Here is a 15,059-nt window from a genome sequence, read left to right as displayed (position 1 = left end):
GATATTTACTCATTTGAAATTCGTTCATTACGAATTTTTCGAATTACCCTTCAAAAAACGCGAGGAATACTCCTTTGGGAGTATAAGAGTGTTCCAAAACTAATCTGTATTCATACAAAAATGTGCTCCAATTAACATTGCGATGTCCTAGGAGAGGAGTAGGTGATCCCGCTCTCGCTTTGTTTGTGAGTATTCATAGAGTACATACGTGAGAGTACTTTCCAAAGTACTTTCACTGTAGTACTCCATGGAGCACCCACAGAGGATCATATGCCAAAGTACTAAAGAGGATTTGTGTCGGAAAGAATTATCGGAGTGTATTTAATTTAAAATGAATGTAAATGAAGAGGGGCAATACAACTTTTATATTTTTTACTACGAATATTCTGATGTTATTTAGCATTTGCGTGAATAAAGAAACTAATCTATAAATCTTATAAAATAAAGTCGCTAAATGCCATGTATGCACATAACTTCACACAGAAAGCTCCGATTTTAAAACGTTTTTTTGCATTTGAAAGCTTAGCTACGTGAGATGGTACAGTTAATTAATTTGAAGATATATGTTATAGGGGCGTGGCAAATTGCCAAAATGTAGTAAAAAATCATAAAATTTTTGTTTACACAGCTATAACTCATAAACGGATGGATGGATTTAAAAAATTCTACTTTTCAGTAAAACTTTGAAATATTTACCTTCGATCTGCATCAAAAAAAAATACTTGATTCCTTTCTTATATCAGCCAAATTGTTTAAACAAAGGTAACATTTTTATCAAAAAATGCGTATGTGTGTTTGTTCGCTGTGAACTGTCTGCGCTAATTGCTTTTGAGTGAGGCTTGATGCGACACATACATACGTACAGATATGTAGCATTCGCTGCGTTATTTAACTTCGGGCGTAGGTTTATAGGTATGTATGGATGTACATCACTACATAGTATAAAACGAAGTCGCTGGACCTGGGTAATCCTGACATATGTTTGTACAATATGGGTATCGTATGTAAGCTGTTTATGAGTACTTTGATACGGGGTATTTTTCGTAACCGCGGGTAACTAGGGTCTCGAGATATAAGCGAAAACGTGGACGCGGGTACCCCTAGAATGTGTTTATAGAATATGGATAACGAATGAAATCTGTTGATGAGTGCTTTAGTACAGGGTAGTTTTCATACCTATTGGTGAAGGGTCTCGAGATATAGGCCAAAACGTGCATCAGGCTAACACTAGGATGTGTTACAGTTAGACGGAAAAAGCTTATTAAAATGTATGGGGATAGACCAAATTTAGGGCAGAACAACGTCTGACGGGTCTGCTAGTATTTCTCTATACTATAGTATGTATACATAAAACCAGTGCGCGGTTGCATTTTATCAGAGTTGCCAGAGTAAAATTTTATTATCAGTTATTTGTATGCAATATTTTACTTTTGGCACCTCTGTTCGATCGTCATCGTGTCGTGATCACGGTCGTTAAAAAACGAGCAATGATCGGCTGATGGTGGTCCACAAACGCATTGCAAAGGAGTATTGTTAGAGTACTCCAACATGAAGAAAATGGAATACATAATTCAACAATTTTTGCAGGGTACTAGTTTTTGATATGAATGTTTCGTTCATTACCATTTTTTCGAAGTGTTCGTTCTATTCAAATTTTTTTGTGAGCTTTAACGCTTAGCATACTTCAACCTAAGCGACAAACGTTTTTAAAGGGTGGTTATTATTTCAAATTTTTATCTGAGCAAGTGCTTTAAACTATTTAAATTGTGTAGAGATATTTATAAAGCGGCCTGGATTGAAGAGATGTTCCGTTTGGGAGTTTTTACACCAAAAATGGTAATGAAGTTAAATGCCATCGCGGGTTCGAATCGAGCTCAAGGCCTAACAATAATTTTTTATCATTATTATTGTTATGATAAATTTTTTCTTAATTGAAAAAATTTTTAAATTAGAATAGAAGAAAGAAAAAATTTTAGACAACTGCCAAAGCTCGTTGTATAGATCCATTTCGGGAACTGCTAAATTCCTTCATCGGCAACGTTTAGGCGCCGCTGCTATAACCATTCAGCCATCACAGCGGTTTTTTGTTTGTCTTCATTAATCCTACTTCTATTCTGTTTCGTGCCAATTGATATTCACAACACTGCGACATCTGTTGCAGAATGGCTGTGAAAATTGGACTTGTTTGTTGGCAATGCCGCCATAGTGTCATAATTTATTGACACTTTTTCCCCGTGCTCTGGGATGTATTAACAATTTTTGTTGTTATATCGGCCTACTGATTTTAAGATCGCGGGTTCGAATCGAGCTCAAGGCCTAACAATAATTTTTTATCATTATTATTGTTATGATAAATTTTTTCTTAATTGAAAAAATTTTTAAATTAGAATAGAAGAAAGAAAAAATTTTAGACAACTGCCAAAGCTCGTTGTATAGATCCATTTCGGGAACTGCTAAATTCCTTCATCGGCAACGTTTAGGCGCCGCTGCTATAACCATTCAGCCATCACAGCGGTTTTTTGTTTGTCTTCATTAATCCTACTTCTATTCTGTTTCGTGCCAATTGATATTCACAACACTGCGACATCTGTTGCAGAATGGCTGTGAAAATTGGACTTGTTTGTTGGCAATGCCGCCATAGTGTCATAATTTATTGACACTTTTTCCCCGTGCTCTGGGATGTATTAACAATTTTTGTTGTTATATCGGCCTACTGATTTTAAGATCGCGGGTTCGAATCGAGCTCAAGGCCTAACAATAATTTTTTATCATTATTATTGTTATGATAAATTTTTTCTTAATTGAAAAAATTTTTAAATTAGAATAGAAGAAAGAAAAAATAATAATGATAAAAAATTATTGTTAGGCCTTGAGCTCGATTCGAACCCGCGATCTTAAAATCAGTAGGCCGATATAACAACAAAAATTGTTAATACATCCCAGAGCACGGGGAAAAAGTGTCAATAAATTATGACACTATGGCGGCATTGCCAACAAACAAGTCCAATTTTCACAGCCATTCTGCAACAGATGTCGCAGTGTTGTGAATATCAATTGGCACGAAACAGAATAGAAGTAGGATTAATGAAGACAAACAAAAAACCGCTGTGATGGCTGAATGGTTATAGCAGCGGCGCCTAAACGTTGCCGATGAAGGAATTTAGCAGTTCCCGAAATGGATCTATACAACGAGCTTTGGCAGTTGTCTAAAATTTTTTCTTTCTTCTATTCTAATTTAAAAATTTTTTCAATTAAGAAAAAATTTATCATAACAATAGTGTTACAAGGCTGCGCAGTAATACATATACATATGGTTCTATTCTGAACTAATTTTTCTTCGAGTTATGGCTCCCGAAACATAGAAAATTGCTTAGTCATAAAAGGGGTGGTGCCACGCCATTTTTGAAAATTTGAAGTTTTCCTATTTCCTAAATCCACTTGGGAAAGGAAATACCATTGATATAAAGCTCTTTTTTGCAAAGATATAGCTAAGTTTATTCGTCCACGACCCTTTTAAAAATCTTTTATATAAAAGTGGGCGTGGTGCTTAACGGATTTCGTTAATTTTTCTTCAAAGCATTCCTTATAGTAAAGGCAACAACGATAGATTTAACGATTTTTGATTTATTAATAATATTTGTAAAATTGACTATCACACGTGGGCGGTGCCACGCCCATATAAAAAATATTCTCCAATAATTATCATTAGAAAAAAATTATTGTTCTGGCCTTGAGCTCGAATCGAACCTTGAATCATTTATCAATAGGCCGATAAAAACAAAAACAACTGTTAAAAAATATTCTCAATAAAAAGTGGGGTGGTTATCATCCAACTTCGCTCATTTTCAATAACAATATATTTTGGGCCCAGATTAGCACGTGTCTCAAATTTGGTGAAGATATCTCAATATTTACTCAAGTTATCGTGTTAACGGACAAACGGACAGACGGACGGACATGGGTCAATCAAATTTTTTTTCGATACTGACGATTTTGTTATATGAAAGTCTATATCTATCTCGATTCCTTTATACCTGTACAACCAACCGTTATCCAATCAAAGTTATAATACCCTGTGTATAAGTACAGCTGGGTATAAAAACATCGGAGCTGGCCTCGGGCTAGCTAAAGAGCAGATCAAATGAAAGAATGAATGAAAAAATTAATTCGATAGTTAAAATCATTCAGTAACTAACTATCGATAGTTGAATTCTTTCGATAGTTCCCAGCACTACTTTTTAGGACTCCCGTTATGTTAATCATGGATAATCTGCATACCAACTCTACTTTTTTGGCATACGTGCTTCGTTTTGTCGCTGTCAACAACTTATTATCTAGCATAGTTCCTAGATATATTGTTTGGTACTTTTCTTATAGGGATACCCTTCCAAGCTTAAGTTTAGTCCAATTAGGAACCTTATATTTCTTAGTAAATACTAATCTGCCTACACCTTGAGTTTGACTGATCCCCTGTCGAATAGCTTTAGCAATTGGTTGATGACCAGCGTCCACAGCATTGGCGATAATAACTCACCCTGTGACGTCCCTCTGTTGACAGATTTTGTGGTCTCGCATAGCCCCATGGCGAAGTCATCATTCTGCAGCTTAACATGAAGCCAATCCGTTCAAGGGATGTACTTCAATCGTGTTAAGATTGTCGATGATTGTTCGTTTTGAGACGTTGTTGAAAACCCCGCCAATGTCCAGAAAAACATCTACGGCATATCGCTGGTGTTTCAGGGCTTTTTCTTTTTTCATAAACACCCTTTGCAATGCATTATCGACTGACTTGCCTTTATGTGCTTCATTCATATTGGTTATTATATATACATCCATTATTCTCTCTTCAGTTTTGAGCAGAAAATATGTCAAACTCAAACGCCTTCAGTCTTTCGTGTGTAGATTACTGATTCTTTCCTGCTTCTGCTTGAACCGTTCTCCAAGATTGCGGGGCGTCAGTTTTATGCAACCCTCAAAAATTGTTCCAAGCCATTCTACAAACTTCCGCCTGTCATCTGCAGCATAGCAGAGAATATCCCATGTTGTAGTTTTTGTTGTTGTTGTAGCGATAAGGACACTCCCCGAAGGCTTTGGGGAGTTTTATCGATGTTGATGGTCCTTTGCCGGATGCAGATCCGGTACGTTCCGGTACCAAGTCTGACCATTTCGGGATCGATTTTTTATGACCACATGCGACCTTCTAGGCCATAACGCCCTCCCACCGCCTAGACCCATGAGGAGTTCGGGGTCGCCAGAGCCTCGGCTGTTAACGAAACAGGATTGGCCACGTATAGGTGAGGTTGACAATTGGGTTGGAGAAGCTATATATTGCTCTGGCGACCCCTTGAATCTATTTGGTATTTTAGTCGCCTCTTACGACAGGCATCACCCATCTCGACCCGGCGTTTTGAACTTGACAAAAGTTGTTATCGTCCATTTAATTTTGATATTTGCCACTAATACTGGTACAGCTCGCTCCGTATTTGGAGTGGAGACGTTGTAACACAAATCTTCCGCATCATCCCTAATTGGAAACTGTGTGTTAAGAGACTATTCACTTCTGTGTGACCATTCCCAGTCATCCTTTTTTTATAAGTTCCCATACTTTATCTCCCTTAGATAGGACTGTCCTCAGTCTTGCCGTTGCACTGGAACATTCTAATATAATGCATGAATCCCTCTTCGATCAGCTGATTTTACGTTTATACATAGATCCTCAACAGAGCTCTATATTCGTCCCAGATTACTTTGCTGTAAAAAGGCTGTAAAAACCACGACATCTCATATACATAGTACACCTCAAGGAGTTGTTACACTCAGCTGAGCAGAGCTCACAGAGTATATTAACTTTGTTCGCATAACGGTACCCCGTAACGGCATAAACTAATCGCGATAGATATAGACTTCTACATATCGAAATGGTCTGGGTGAAAAAAGAAATTCATTCGTAAACACGATAACTTGAGTAAATTTTGAGGTATCTTAATGAAATTTGGTATGTAAGTTCCTGGGCACTCACCTCAGATCGCTATTTAAAATGAACGAAATCGGACTATAACCACGCCCACTTTTTCGATATCGAAAATTTCGAAAAAGTGAAAAAATGCGATAATTCATTACCAAAGACGGATAAAGCAATGAAACTTGGTAGGTGGGTTGACCTTATGACGCAGAATAGAAAATTAGTAAAATTTTGGACAATGGGCGTGGGACCGCCCACTTTTAAATGAAGGTAATTTAAAAGTTTTGCAAGCCGTAATATGGCAGTCGTTGAAGATATCATGATGAAATTTGGCAGGAACATTACTCCTATTAGTACATGTGCATTAAATAAAAATTAGCAAAATCGATGACGCACACGTCCACTTAAAAAAAAATTTCATTTAATTTGTCTATAATACTTTTTTTAATGCCATAAGTCGAACAAAAATTTACCAATCCTTGTGAAATTTGGTAAGGGCATAGCCTCTATGACGATAACTGTTTTCTGTGAAAATGGGTGAAATTGGTTTAAGCCACACCCAGTTTTTTTACACAGTCGACTGTCTGTCCTTCCGCTCAACCGTTAACACGACAACTTGAGCAAAAATCGATATATCTTTACTAAGCTTAGTTCACGTACTTATCTGAAATTCACTTTATCTTGGTATTAAAAATGGGCGAAATCCGACTATGACCACGACCACTTTTTCCATATAGAAAATTTCGAAAAATGAAAAATAATTCTATACCAAATAGGAAAAATGGGATGAAACATGGTGATTGGCGGCCACCGTGGTGTGATGGTAGTGTTCTTTGCCTACCACACCGTATTTCCTGGGTTCACACCCCGGGCAAAGCAATATCAAACATTTTAGAAATAAGGGTTTTCAATTAGAAGAAAATTTTTCTCAGCGGGGTGGCTCTCGGCAGTGTTTGGCAAGCGCTCCGGGTGTATTTCTGCCATGAAAAGCTCTCAGTGAAATCTCATCTGCCTTGCATGCCGTTCGGAGTCGGCATAAAACATGTAGATCCCGTCCGGCCAATTTGTAGGGAAAATCAAGAGGAGCACGACGCAAATTGGAAGAGAAGTTCTCTTCGGAGATTATCGCGCCTTAGATTTATTTTATTTATTATGGTGATTGGATTGGTTTTTTGACGCAAAATATAACTTTAGAAACAACTTTGTAAGATGATATTAAGTAGAAGAAAACTAAAAAGTTCTGCAGGGCGAAATCAAAAGCCCTTGGCATCATGGCAGGAATACTGTTCGTGGTATAACATATATAAATAAATTAGCGGTAGCTGACATGATGTTCTGGGTCACCCTGGTCCCCGTTTTGGTCGATATCTCGAAAACGCCTTCACACCTTTTAAAACCCTCATTAATACCTTTAATTTGATACCCATATCATACAAACACATTCTAGAGTCACCCCTGGTCCACATTTATGGCGATATCTCGAAAAGGCGTCCACCTATAGAACTATGGCCCACTTCCTTTTAAAATACTCCTTAATACCTTCGATTTGGCGCCCATGTCATACAAACACATTCCAGGGTTATCCCAGGTTCATTTTCCTACATGGTGATTTTCCCTTATTTTGCCTCCAAAGCTCTTAGCTAAGTATGCAATGTTCGGTTACACCCGCAAAGGAAGTAAGGAAGGCTAACCTTACTTGCTTTTAGCTGTACTTTTCTGTATTTCTTCCTTTTGACGGCTAAGAGCATGCGGCCATTATTTGACTTACAGCGGCTCAAATATAAAATTGTCAAAATACTCTTGCAGTGCATGCATCTCTTCGTGCACTTGCATGCATACAAATTCTGTTTATGCGTAGAGACTTTAATTTATATGTAGTTATACAGTTTACCAATACCACACTACGCATTCATTTACACTCGACATACATCCCCCATATAGCATACCACTTACAAAGGCTATACTTTGTAACGAACCCCGTTAGTCGGGTTTATAGCTGGGGTATAACTCAGCGAATGGGTTCGCCTATACAATAAAAGTCGTTAGTTAAACGTTATAAAAATGATGATTTATTTCAATCAATAATAAAATCTATATACATATATGGTTAATCACCGAGTGTTTTACACGCCTCGGTAGTATGCCTAGTGAATATACGTAATCGGTGAGCGTTTCACACAACTCACCGGATCCCTAGTAGAATACGTAATCGGTGAGCGTTTCACACAACTCACCGAATCCCTAGTAAAATACGTAATCGGTGAGCGTTTTACACAACTCACCGGATCCCTAGTAAAATACGTAGTCGTCGAGCGTTTTAAACGACTCGGCGGTATACCTAGCATAAACAGCTGAAGTTTGACACCACCAGCTGCTCCGTAGTGGATGTTTAACACAGCCCACTATATAGCTCACTCTACGACTTCTAAGCAATGATGACATGATACGAAACATTCTTTCTCTCTCAATTCGTTTCCAGGAATGGGTCTTAAAGTTCATTCAATTGTAAACATTGGTTCATTCGATTGTAAACAAACTTCATTCGTTTCCAAGAATGGGTCTTGAAGATCAGAGTTGCGTAAACCGCGCAAAAAAAATTCCAAGAAAATCGGTGCGTTTTCATTATTTTTCATTTCAAGTGTATTCAACTACATAAGCGGATCAAAAATTTGTAAAAAAGGTACAAGAAATAACAAAATTAAATGAGCTGTTATATTAACGCACGAAAAGAGATAAGTACATTTTATCTTAGCTATCAAAAAATTTAATTTCACGTGTCACGGAAAAATTTTTAACGGGTAAAATAAGCTTTTTTTTGTATTTGTGATCCTGAAAAAATTCGAGTTTTTTGATATCCCATTTGACAATCTTGAGTAAGTTTTCGGTGAAAATCATAAATTAAACCTTTACCATGTAAAATACCCCAAAGTTATTCCGAAATGCCCAAATTTGATTTTGAGGATGATGTCATCTATGGTCAATGTTATAAAAAATGCACATTTTCACGCGCTCTCAGAGAGCGAGAAGTTTCATATCATGTCATCATTGCTTCTAAGCCAAGAGTGCCTTGTTTATGAATTTGCCGCTCCTTTTATACCATTTTTGAGTCGGCTTCCGTTGATTTACAATAAAAGTTCTTAAAACTAATCTAAGCACCCTAAATGTATATTTGTGCGCATGTGTGTTCGCTATGGTTTGATAATTTCATTTCTTCTTGTTCGCTTATACGTAAGTATATATGTTTGTGCATAATTATGTGAGTTCTTACACTCTGCGATAATAGTTTTCATATCCTATATATACTTTGATATGTATTATAATTATATATGTTTTAAAATGTATGTATGATTGAACAAAGTATATTTAATTCAAAATGTATGTACATCTAATATATAAAATTCTTCTGTCACGGTTTTAGAGGCTGAACTCCTCCGAAACGGCTGAACCGATTCTCATGAAATTTTGTGAGCATATTGGGTAGGTCTGAGAATCGGCCAACGTCTACCTTTTTTTTCGCTACGTGTCTAGGGTCTTGAGATCAAAACGTGGACCCGGGTACACCTAGAATGTGTTTATACAATAAGGATATCAAATGAAAGCTGCTGATGAGTGCTATAGTACAGGATAATTTTCATACCCCTGGGTGACTAGGGTCTCGAGATATAGACCAAAACGTGGACCCGGATACCCCTAGAATGTGTTTATACAATATGGATGTCAAATGAAAGCTGTTGATGAGTGCTATAGTACAAGATAATTTTCATACAACTGGAGGCTAGGGTCTCGAGATATAGCCCAAAACGTGAACCCGGGTACCCCTAGAATGTGTTTATACAATATGGATATCAAATGAAAACTGTTGATGAGTGCTATAGTACAGGATAATTTTCATACAACTGGGAGGATAGGGTCTCGAGATATAGGCCAAAACGTGCACCCGGGTACCCCTAGAATGTGTTTATACAATATGGATATCAAATGAAAGCTGTTGATGAGTGCTATAGTACAGGATAATTTTCATACAACTGGAAGACTAGGGTCTAGAGATATAGCCCAAAACATGGACCCGGGTACCCGTAGAATGTGTTTGTACAATATGGATATCAAATGAAAGCTGTTGATGGGTGCTATAGTAGTAGTCTTCATACAACTGGGAGGATAGGGTCTCGAGATATAGGCCAAAACGTGGACCCGGGTACCCCTAGAATGTGTTTATACAATATGGATATCAAATGAAAGCTGTTGATGAGTGCTATAGTACAGGATAATTTTCATACAACTGGGATGCTAGGGTCTCGAGATATAGCCCAAAACGTGGAGCCGCGTACCCCAGAATGTGTTTATACAATATGGATATCAAATGAAAGCTGTTGATGAATGCTATAGTACAGGATAATTTTCATACAACTGGGAGGATAGGGTCTCGAGATATAGGCCAAAACGTGGAGCCGGGTACCCCTAGAATGTGTTTATACAATATGGATGTCAAATGAAAGCTGTTGATGAGTGCTATAGTACAAGATAATTTTCATACAACTGGAGGCTAGGGTCTCGAGATATAGCCCAAAGCGTGAACCCGGGTACCCCTAGAATGTGTTTATACAATATGGATATCAAATGAAAACTGTTGATAAGTGCTATAGTACAGGATAATTTTCATACAACTGGGAGGATAGGGTCTCGAGATATAGGCCAAAACGTGGACCCGTGTACCCCTAGAATGTGTTTATACAATATGGATATCAAATGAAAGCTGTTGAAGAGTGCTATAGTACAGGATAATTTGCATACAACTGGGATGCTAGGGTCTCGAGATATAGCCCAAGACGTGGAGCCGGGTACCCCCAGAATGTGTGTATACAATATGGATATCAAATGAAAGCTGTTGATGAGTGCTGTAGTACAGGATAATTTTCATACAACTGGAAGGCTAGGGTCTAGAGATATAGCCCAAAACATGGACCCGGGTACCCGTAGAATGTGTTTGTACAATATGGATATCAAATGAAAGCTGTTGATGGGTGCTATAGTAGTAGTCTTCATACAACTGGGAGGATAGGGTCTCGAGATATAGCCCAAAACGTGGACCCGGATACACTTAGAATGTGTTTTTACAGTATGGGTATCAAATTGAAGCTGTTGATGTATGCTTTAGTACAGAGTAAGTTTTACACCGCTGGGTGACTACGGTCTCGAGATATAGGCCAAAACATGGACCCGGATACACCTAGAATGTGTTTTTATATTATGGGTATCAAATTGATGCTGTTGATGTGTGCTATAATACAGAGTAAGTTTTACACCGCTGAGTGACTAGGGTCTCGGAATATAGGCCAAAACATGGAACCGGATACCGATAGAATGTGTGTGTATTATGGATATCAAATGAAAGCTGTTGCTGAGAGCTCTGAAGTTCATTGTGATATTCGATTTCGTCGCATTAACCTGGCAAAACTGATAAATATGCATGCGAAGCCGAAATAAAGACATGAATTAATAATACCCACATACTTATTTGCATACGTCCTATTCGATTTGCCCGAAATTTCGTATATAAATTTGTCTATATTGGTATTTACGATGCTTTTTCCGGGAAGTATAATAGAGACGGACTGGGACTGGGATTAGGACTAGGACTGGTACTGAGACTGAGACTTGGAGTGAGACTGGGTTTGAGACTCGGAATGGGACTGGAACAAAATACATACCACCCTCTGGGACTGACAATAAGACATGAAGAAAAAGGAGAAAAACTTGAGAGAAGAGAAAAGAGAGAAGGAGACTGAGAAAAAGATAGAATGAGACGAAGATGGAGATGAAGCGAAAAAGACGGAGGGAGGAGTGAATAAAGAGATTAGGGAAAAGTGTAGAGGGGTAGGGCAGAGTTAGACGGAAAAAGCTTATTAAAATGTATGCCTATAGGCCAAATTTAGGGCAGAACAACGTCTGCCGGGTATGTATAAGTGAATTCATTTCATGCCATATATATATAAATTATTATACTTCAGTTTATGATTTTAATAAGAAAAATCCAAATTTGTGGAGGCCCCGAAAGCCTGTAATTTTGGTGTCTTCACATCCTCCCCTTACTTCCGGCTCGTGACTGTTGCCTCGCCGCCTCTGTTGGTCCGTGGTCTTGGCGTGAAAGCTGTAAATTTTGTCCAAAACCATCTAATCGTAACCCGAACCGTGTTGGTATTTTCTTCCAAAGGTTTTCAATTTGCAAAATTTCGTATGTTTATGTGTATAAATGTACGTGTGAGTTTTTTAAATTCTTGTTGTTGCTGTCACCAAATAATTATTCCTTCTTAAGTTACGTTGACCTTTATTGTTGCAATACTGTAGCTTTAATACCTCACAATTCTTATGTTAGTTGCTGTCGGTATCCTCGTGTCTTTGCCCTTTCTTGTATTGCTTGTGTTTGTTGTTGTTGTTGTACCACCGTACCTTTTCATTTCGTGCTTGCTTGCGTTGTTTGTTGTTGTACCACCGTATCTTTTCATTTCGTGCTTGCTTGCGTTGTTTGTTGTTGTACCATGTAGCTGTGATATTTTCTATTACTTATGTTAGTTACTATTGGTATGCGCGTGCATTTGCCCTTTATTGTATTGCTTGTGTTTTGCTGTTTATGGTAGACGGAGTAGATAAGCGTTGTTTTGGCGTGTACCAAATTAGGGTTGCCTAAAATTTGTTACCGGTAATATAAATGTGATGGTTACTATTATTGTGATTAATACTATGATCATAAATAGTGCTATTATGATTATTAGAGCATTATTATTAAAACTAATAATAATATTATAGAAAATAAAATTAATGTAATTGTAATAATTATTAGGGCAATGATTGAAATTTATGAAACTTGTTCATATTGTGATTTACCGTCGTGCTACGCCTTCCTTTCTAGTTTTCGGTGATTTTACTCTTCGGTTGTGTTTGCAAAAATGTAGATGTGTAGGGCGTTTGGGATCCGTGGCTCTCGTCCTTGTACCAAGAGTGCCGGGCTGTACCCGGTTGCCACGCACACACTCGAATTTAGTGCTAACATTATCTCTGGTAATAACTCGTCCCAGTTTCGTTGTTCCTTTCCAGTGAATTGTGCTAACATCCGTTTAATGTTTCGGTTTGCCCTCTCCGTAGGGTTCTCTTGTGGTGTGTAGGGTGCTGTTAATTGGTGCTTTACTCCATAGTCCTGAAGGAGTCTCTTGAATTGTCTGCTCGTGAACTGGGCGCGTTGTCTGTAATAATGACCTTCGGAACTCCAAATCGTGATAATATACGCTCTCTAAATGCTTTGATGAGGCTATCCGCTGTTGCCTTACGTAATTGTACGATCTCTACCCACTTGGTGAAACGATCTAGAAATACTAGAACCATGTTATTGCCGTGCTTTGGACGTGGTAATGGTCCAACGAAATCTGCGCTCACCGTTGCCCACGGTTCTTCTGGAATTTGGGTTAACATTTTCCCCGCTGCTTGCTGTTGATTGGGCTTGTAAATTTGACAGGTTGGGCATTGTTGTACATACCGTTTTATGTCGCGAAACATTCCTGGCCAGTAGTACCTTGTGGTTGCTCGAGCTATTGTCTTCCGGATACCCATGTGTCCGGCGCTTGGACTGTCGTGCACTTCCTGTAATACTTTACCGCGTTGTGGTTTCGCTACACATAGTTTCCACGGGATCGCGTCTTGATCGTCGATCTGAACTGCTATGTGCCGATATAACTCACCGTTTTCAATTATGTAGTCTGGAAACTTCTCAGGGTTTCGTTTAACTTCCTCCTTCCTTTTTTCAAGCCATTTACACGATATTTCGTTTTCGTGTTCCAGTCTGTTGAGTTGTGCATCTTGCGGCTGTCGTGACAGTGCATCCGCTACTACGTTCAGCTTACCTTTCCTGTACTGTACATCGAACGAATATTGTTGTAACTCCAACGCCCATCTCGCAATACGTCCCGAAGGACTTTCGATGGCGTTCAACCATTTCAATGATAAATGTTCCGCGATTACCGTGAATTCGTAGCCCTCCAGATATGGTCGCATACAATGGCTAAACACTCTTTCTCCGTGGGTGAATAATTAATTTCTGCTTTGTTGAGGCGGCGGCTAGCGTACGCGATTACTCGCTCTCCGTCGTCTAGCTCCTGTGTGAGGACTGCTCCTAGTCCAAAATCGCTCGCGTCTGTTTGTAATGTGAATCTTCGTGTAAAATCTGGGCACGCCAGTACTGGTGCTTCGGTGAGTGAATTCTTCAGTGTCTGAAATGCTGTTTCTTGTGTTTCGGTCCATTTCCATCTGTTACCCTTCTTTATCATGGTTGTCAGCGGATGCGCTATTTTTGAAAATTCTGGTACGAATCGCCGGTACCAAAATGCTATACCTAAAAATCGTCTTAATTCTCTTACGTTTGTTGGTGCTTGCAATTCCTTAATCGCTGCTACTTTATCTGGGTCCGTGTGTATACCCTTTTCGCTTACGACATGTCCCAGATACTTCAGTTGCTTCTTGAAAAATTCGCACTTTTCGGCGTTGATTCTTAAATTTGCTTTTCGTAGGCATTTAAACACTTTCGTTAGATGTTTAATATGCTCCTCTAGCGTTGAACTTGTAATTATGATGTCATTTAGGTATGCGAATGCGTTCGGTTCTAATTCTGGGCCGATTACTTGATCTAATGCCCGTTGAAATGTTGCGGGTGCTGAATGAAGCCCAAATGGCATCACGCGCCATTGAAACAGCCCGCGTCCAGGTACAGTAAACGCCGTATATTGCTTACTTCCTTCCTCCACAGGGATCTGCCAGTAGCCGTTTTTCAGATCCAGGCTACTTATGTACTTCGCGTTTCTTAGCCGGTCTAATATGTGTTGGATCCGCGGTGGTGGGTATGCATCGGGGACTGAGCGTGCGTTGAGCTGGCGATAGTCTATACATAACCTCCACTTACCATTCTTCTTCTTTACGGGTACGATCGGGGCACTATGCGGGCTTCGCGATGGCTCGTTGCACCCCTTCTCCAATAGCTCGTTTATCTCCATATCAATGGCTTGCTGCATCTTCGGATTCCGTGGAAAGTATCTTTGTTTTATCGGCCGATCAT

At 38.8% G+C, this 15,059-nt stretch overlaps 1 protein-coding gene across 1 annotated transcript in view; it reads left to right on the top strand.

Moving 5' to 3' along the window:
* The window catches only part of fwe (Calcium channel fwe), a 76,600-nt gene that overhangs the window by 17,859 nt on the left and 43,682 nt on the right, over positions 1 to 15,059 (top strand). The gene's annotated exons all lie outside the window — the stretch shown is intronic.

The sequence above is a fragment of the Eurosta solidaginis genome, chromosome 5 (assembly GCF_040869045.1).
Source record: "Eurosta solidaginis isolate ZX-2024a chromosome 5, ASM4086904v1, whole genome shotgun sequence".
Taxonomy (NCBI): domain Eukaryota; kingdom Metazoa; phylum Arthropoda; class Insecta; order Diptera; family Tephritidae; genus Eurosta; species Eurosta solidaginis.
The sequence above is the reverse complement of the archived record's forward strand: the minus strand, read 5'-3'. Positions and strand labels throughout refer to the sequence as shown.